The sequence below is a fragment of the Glycine max genome, chromosome 19, assembly GCF_000004515.6.
Source record: "Glycine max cultivar Williams 82 chromosome 19, Glycine_max_v4.0, whole genome shotgun sequence".
Taxonomy (NCBI): Eukaryota; Viridiplantae; Streptophyta; class Magnoliopsida; order Fabales; family Fabaceae; genus Glycine; species Glycine max.
In genome coordinates, this window is record NC_038255.2 from 18324073 (window position 1) to 18330780 (window position 6708).

A 6708-nucleotide genomic window follows, 5' to 3' on the forward strand; every position below is an offset into this window, starting at 1 on the left:
GACTTTTTTGAACCTTGGCCTATCAAAAGAATCCTCATTCTTTCCCCCGAAGCAAAGGACAGCAGAATCTCCTCAAGGGAGAGCAAATAGAATGCTAAAACCCGATTTCCCAAAGAAAGGAAAGGAGGAAGTGGGAAGAAAAGGAAGAAATGAAAAGAAAAGAAAGAAAAAGAACAATAAAAAAGAAAGAAAAAGAAGGATTCCCGATCGAAGATCGAAAGGAAGTAAAAATGGAAAAGAAGTAATTCTCGATCAATGAAAGAAAGAGAACGGAAGATCTTCAGACCAAATAAATTTTCGGCAAGGTAAGTGACTGCCGGCAATGGAAAACCCATTTTCGGTGTCTCTTCCTTTCGAATTGCCATTCAAAGTCGTTCTCGACTGGCGATATCCCACCCCACATGAACAAAGAGGAAGAGACCGAAACACCCAGCTTCCTCTCCAAAAACACTACCTTGAGAAAATCCTATTGATCCGTGATCGTACGTGTGATCTCTGATTCAATAGGAAATCGTGTGCAAACTAAAGTCATGGTGCAGTTATGGTTTGGGAATAGGGTGAAACACTTGCCTGTGTGAGTTTTATACACTATGAGTGATTTATTTTCAGCTTAGCCCGATGTTTCCCCTGCATGTTCATTTAAAAGCTAAATGTTGGCATCTTGCCCTTCATTTTCGGTTACAAGGAAGATTACCCTTGGCACAAGTATATTGTTTCTCTAAGATATGGTGCTTTCGCGAATGATTTATTTTTCTTTGCAAAAAGCATGTTTGCCTTTTTTGGTGGAAAAAACCCGGTGGACAATTCGGTCCTACCACTCTTATCCGGAGCCCCATGAATTCATTACCTAGCGCTGTTCATGCATCCTCCACCAACGAGTCTGGAGCCCCGCGAATTTATTGCCTAGCGCTGTTCGCCAATTCTCCATTCTCCACTTTTTTCGGAGCCCCATGAATTTATTGCCTAGCGCTGTTCATGCATCCTCCACCAACGAGTCTGGAGCCCCGCGAATTTATTGCCTAGCGTTGTTCGCCAATTCTCCATTCTCCACTTTTTTTGGAGCCCCATGAATTTATTGCCTAGCGCTGTTCATGCATCCTCCACCAACGAGTCTGGAGCCCCGCGAATTTATTGCCTAGCGCTGTTCGCCAATTCTCCATTCTCCACTTTTATCCGGAGACCCATGAATTCATTGCCTAGCGCTGTTTATGTGTCCTCCGTTATCAAGCGCGGAACCTCCTGTGACTGGGAAATATGTTTTTGTTATTTTCCGGATCGGTTCTTTCGCCAAACATGGGTATATGTGTATATGTATATTATATTTGGTGTTCTTGTTGTTGTTTGTATTTTGTTTTGTGTTGTGCAGAAAAAAAGAAGGAGTAGAGACGAGAGTCATCATGGGCTAATCACGGAAAGGGCAAGACGGACGAAATCAGTGTCTTATCTTTGCTTTCCTCTTATCTCTGATAAAAGGTAAGTAAAGAGGGGCAACTGTCATACCCTAATTTCGTCCGGGGATTATTACTTGATGACATGCAACCTTTGGTTGGCCGCTTTGGGATACTTAGCGTCCTTTGTTGCACAATATGTGAAGTCCCGAGATGTGTCGGAAATCAAAAGGAAGCAGGCTTACGCGATCCGTGAAATTCCGTAATATGACGAAAATCAAAAGGAGGTGTTTTTGCGCAATCCGTGAGTTTCCGTAACTTCTTCGAAAGCTAAAAAAAGTAAATACATTATTCGTAAGGATTCGTAACCTTGCGAAAGGAAAATAAGTATCGTTACGAAATTCGTAAAGTTTCGTAACGTTACGGAAAAAGAATTACCAAAAAAAGTAAAGGGGGGTGCATTTAGTAAAAAGGGGGTACAAATAGCAATCAGGCCCACTTGGGCCTTCCAGTTTCTTCCTCCAGAAGGCGGTTGCTTCTGGAGGAAGCAACCTTGCTCGCCTGGGCGAGCTGGGTGGCAAGCTCCTCCCCTATTTTTCTATAAAAAGAGGGAGGAGTGAAGAAGAAAAAGGGTTCAGCCTTCTTGGCACTTCTTATTCTCTCGAAATTGCTGAGGAAAATTGTTTCCGTGAAGAAAATCCAAGCCAAGGCGCTTCCGTAACATTTCCGTGAGTAATTACGCGAAGATTTTCAACTGTTCTTCGACATTCATCGTTCATTCTTCATTTTCTTCAGTCTTCAACCGGTAAGTACCTCAAACCGAGCTTTTCAATTCATTATATGTACCCGTGGTGGTCCACATTTTGTTTCATGTATTTTTATTCTCGTTTTCATTTACTTTTTGTACCCCCTTTTGACGTGCTTCAGTCATTTATTTAAGTCGTTCCTCGCCTAATCTAAAAATTAAGTAAATTTCCACCAATCATTTAAATTGTATCATCCATTAATTTCTGTTAAAATGAATTTCGACCGTTCGGTCATGCCGTAACTACGTTCGAAAATCAATCGGACGTTTTCTCTTTGGGATTTTTCATTCTTAATCGAATTGACTAATAACTAAAGTGAAACTAAGGCTAAAATCAACTCGCCTAGTCAAGCTCGTCCACAAAAAAGTCACTAAAAAGGGTTTGAAAGTTTATCATTTCAGTTTTCCTTATCAAGTAAATGGATCATTTTTAAGGTCCAACGCCTTAAAATGATCACCTTTCAAGTAAAAAGAATCGCTTGATTCACTCTTAAATAAGAACTATGTAGGTCTGATTTCCTCTTCGATGAAGGGTACGTAGGAGCAAGAGCCCCGCTTTTGTCGACCTCAAAAAATAAAAAGAAGTAAAAGTAAAGGTAACATAATTTCCACAATTCTAAAAAATGAGGTTGTTGTCCTTTGAGACAAACGTGAGAGGTGCTGATACCTTCCTCAAACGTAAATACAACTCCCGAACTTAGAATTTTCATTTTGACCAGTTTCCTTCGGTTTTTCCGACGTTTTCCACAAATAAACGTTGGTGGCGACTCCACGCATCTTTCCTCCTTTGGAAAGCGCACCCGTGAGCCTCGCCATCGCTCGCCCGCAAAAGGGAACGTTGCGACACATTAAAAATGCAGTATCTAGGAAGTGATCCTAGGTCGTCTCACAACGAGTAATGGTCAACCAAACGTTCATAACAGATAGTAGGATAATAGCAACGAATTGGGGGGGGGGGGGTGTTTGCTTTTGTAAATTAAACAGCGAATAGTTGTGAATTAGAAAATATCAGAATTAAAACACGTTGCTTCCCCTTGATTCACAAGCAAGTCTCTTATCCTAGGTTACGAGAGTTTATCCTTTATCAGTTCAACCACTTAATCCAACCCAAAATTAAATTACTAAGCGAAATTTAACATAAGACATTCATTATGTGATTAAGCAACACATACACCAATTAATCATGAACGATCATTAAGCATGAACGTAAATTAAGCGAAGAAACAATTAATCAGACACTAAGCATGCATGGATTAATAGCAACAAATACAGAGTAATTGGTGAAGAGGAAAAACTGATCAGAATTTAATAGTAATAATAGAACCTCAAAGAGAACTGTGCTTGATCCTCAAGAGAAAACAACGCTGGAGACTTAGACTTCCATTAATCAATAGAGAACAAAATTGTAGATTGAAGCAAGAATGAAATTTTATTGCTAAAACAAAAAGTGAATAAAACGAAAGAGAGAGTAGCACTCTAAAACTAAAATGAAAAAGAGAGAGAGAAGAGGAGAGAGCCTAAACCAGAACCTTGGTGCTATTATATAGTTTTCAGCCCCAATGCTTACAAATCTGTTTTAAGTCCAAGCCCATAAATAAAATAAAATCTAAATAAGATAAGATAAGATCTAGATGAAATAATATCTAGATTAGATAAAATCTAGATAAGATAAGATTTGATCTAGATAAGTTAAGATTTGATAAAATTGTCTGCTCTCTTCAAGTCCAAGCCCAATTCTGGATTCAAGCCCAATTGCTTATAATTCTCCTAAAATTAAATTAAAAACACAAAATTAGTCCAATAGGCCCAAATGATAAAACTGCATAATTAATTTGACAATTAAGACTAATCAGTAATTAAAATGGTGCAAACAGGGTTAAGAAATAGGAGAAAATAATGGCACATCAAGGAGACATCCTCCCCACTTGTATTTTTGCAATCTTTCATCTTGTTCTTCTCTTTGTTGTAAAGAAGGGTTCCTGGTATGGAAAGCTAAATCCTCTGTTGGATCTTCCCTGTAGGTACCTGATGTAAATATATTTCTATCTATTTAATGATGCTTTGTGTGTCCTCTGTGCTATCTATTTTTCACTCCAGTATGCCTTTACCTTGATCACGTAGATGCATGCTTTGTTAGGGTCATTCAACAGTGGAAACTGGTCTGACTCTAAAGTCCTTGATAGTGTAGGGCTAAGTTTTCGTACTTTCACGAGGAATCGGGGTGCGATAAGTTAGTTGTGTATGTGTATCTTAATGCGGTCCTGGTTGAGTTTAGTCCTACAAGAGGAATATGCGGACGATGCTTGATCAGGATTAGGCTAAACTATCATGAGGAATCGGGGTTTAGTATCTCAGGAAACACCATTAGAACACATGAGCATTGTTAAATAGAGAATATCTTTTCAGCATCAGGCACCTATTAGGAAGACCAACGTGTTTCTACTTGTTTTACACATAATTTCTTTCGCGTGATTTTCTTTCTTTTTGCACATATAGTTTATACACCTATCATATTGACACTTATCTTTACACACCAGACACTTATTTGCTGAAATAACTTACCAAATAACATAAGTTCCCCGAGAGTTCGATACTCGGTTCTTACCATTTTATACTACTGCGATCCGGTGCACTTACCAGAAGCTGAACAAGTTTTTGGCGTCGTTGCCGAGGAACTTCTTTTTATTTGGGAAGTTAGTTCATCTTTAGGTGTCTATTTTTTTATTTGTTATTCTTTGATTGTTTTTGTGAATATTTGTTCTTAATTCCTATTTTTCTTTTCTTGTTAAACTGAATAACTGCTATTCTGTTAGTATTGTATATGCATAGATCTCCCACTGGCAATTTAGTTCCTCTGGACTTAGAAATTGAGACTACATTGCGAAGGAACAGAGCCGAGAGGAGAAGGAAACTTCTGCAAGACAGAACAGTTGCATCCATTCTTAAGGAAGAGATTCATTTCTCTGACTTATTATCACCTGATTCACCATCATCAAGGGAATCCGCCACTCAATTGCCTAAAGTCATTACCATGGCAGAAGAGCATGACCAGAGGATTACCCTTGAGGATTACTCAAGTAGTTCAGTACCATAATTTTTCACCAGCATTGCACGTCCTGAAGTGCAAGCTAACAACATCAACTACCCACATTCCTTAATTCATTTAATACAGGGGAACTTATTTCAAGGATCACCTAATGAAGACCCCTATGCACACTTGGCAACGTTCACTGAAATATGCAACACTGTTAAGATTGCCGGTGTACCAGACGAAGCCATTAGGCTCGGCCTTTTCTCATTCCCATTGGCAGGAGAAGCCAAGAGGTGGCTCCACTCATTCAAAGGTAACAGTTTAAAAACCTGGTGTCGCAACCTACCCTTCGGCGGGAGGGCGACGCGAGACTCGCGTGATGCGTTTTCCATGAAAGGAATACGCGCGGAGTCGCCACCAACGTTTATTTGAGGAAAACGTCGGAAAAACCGGAAAAGACGCGATCTACGAACTTTTAAGTGAAAGGCTCGGGAGTTGTATTTACGCGCGGGGAAGGTATTAGCACCCCACACGTCCGTCACAAGGGACGGTAGCCTTTAATCGAATGTGCAAACATGACTTTGATTTTTTATGTTCCCTTTTTATGTCTTTATATCCTTTATACCCTTTTTATATTTTTCTCTTTTTGTGGTCGACAAGGGTGTTTCCCTTTGCTCCTACGTATTCCTCAATTGCGATGAGGAAATCAGACCCACGTAGTTCTTTTTTATCAAGTGATTGCTTTTACTTAAAAGGTGATCATTTTAAGGCGTTGGACCTTGAAAACGATCCATTTACTTAGTAAGAAATTGAAATGACAAACTTCAAAAACCTATTTTTATGGACGAGCTTGACTAGGCGAGTTGATTTTAGCCTTAGTTTCACTTTAGTTATTAGTCAATTCGATTAAGAATGAGAAATCCCAAAGAGAAAACGTCCGATTGATTTTCCGCTTTATTTTACTAAAAGATATCTTTTTGATTATTATATTATTTTTTACCTCTTTTTGATTTCCAACGTGGTTACGGCATGACCGAACGGTCGGAATTCATTTTAACCGAAGTTAACGGATAATACAATTCAAACGATCGGTGGAAATTTATTTTATTTTTAGGTTAAGCGAGAAATGACCTAAATAAAATGGCTTAAGCATGTCAAAAGGGGGTATAAAAAGTAAATAAAACGAGAATAAAAATACACGAAACACAATGTGGACCACCACAGGTACATAGAATGAATCGAAAAGCTTGGTTCGAGGTACTTACCCGTTGAAGATCGAAGAACGATGAAGAACGAATGAAGAACGTCGAAGAACGCTCGAAACCTTCGCGAAATTCCTTATGGAAACGTTACGGAAACGTTTCGGAAGCGCCTCGGCTTAGATTTTCTTCACGGAAACAATTTTTCCAAGCAAATTCGAAAGAGAGAGAATTGCCTAAGGGGCTGAACCCTTTTCTTCTTCACTTCCTCCCCTATTTATAGCA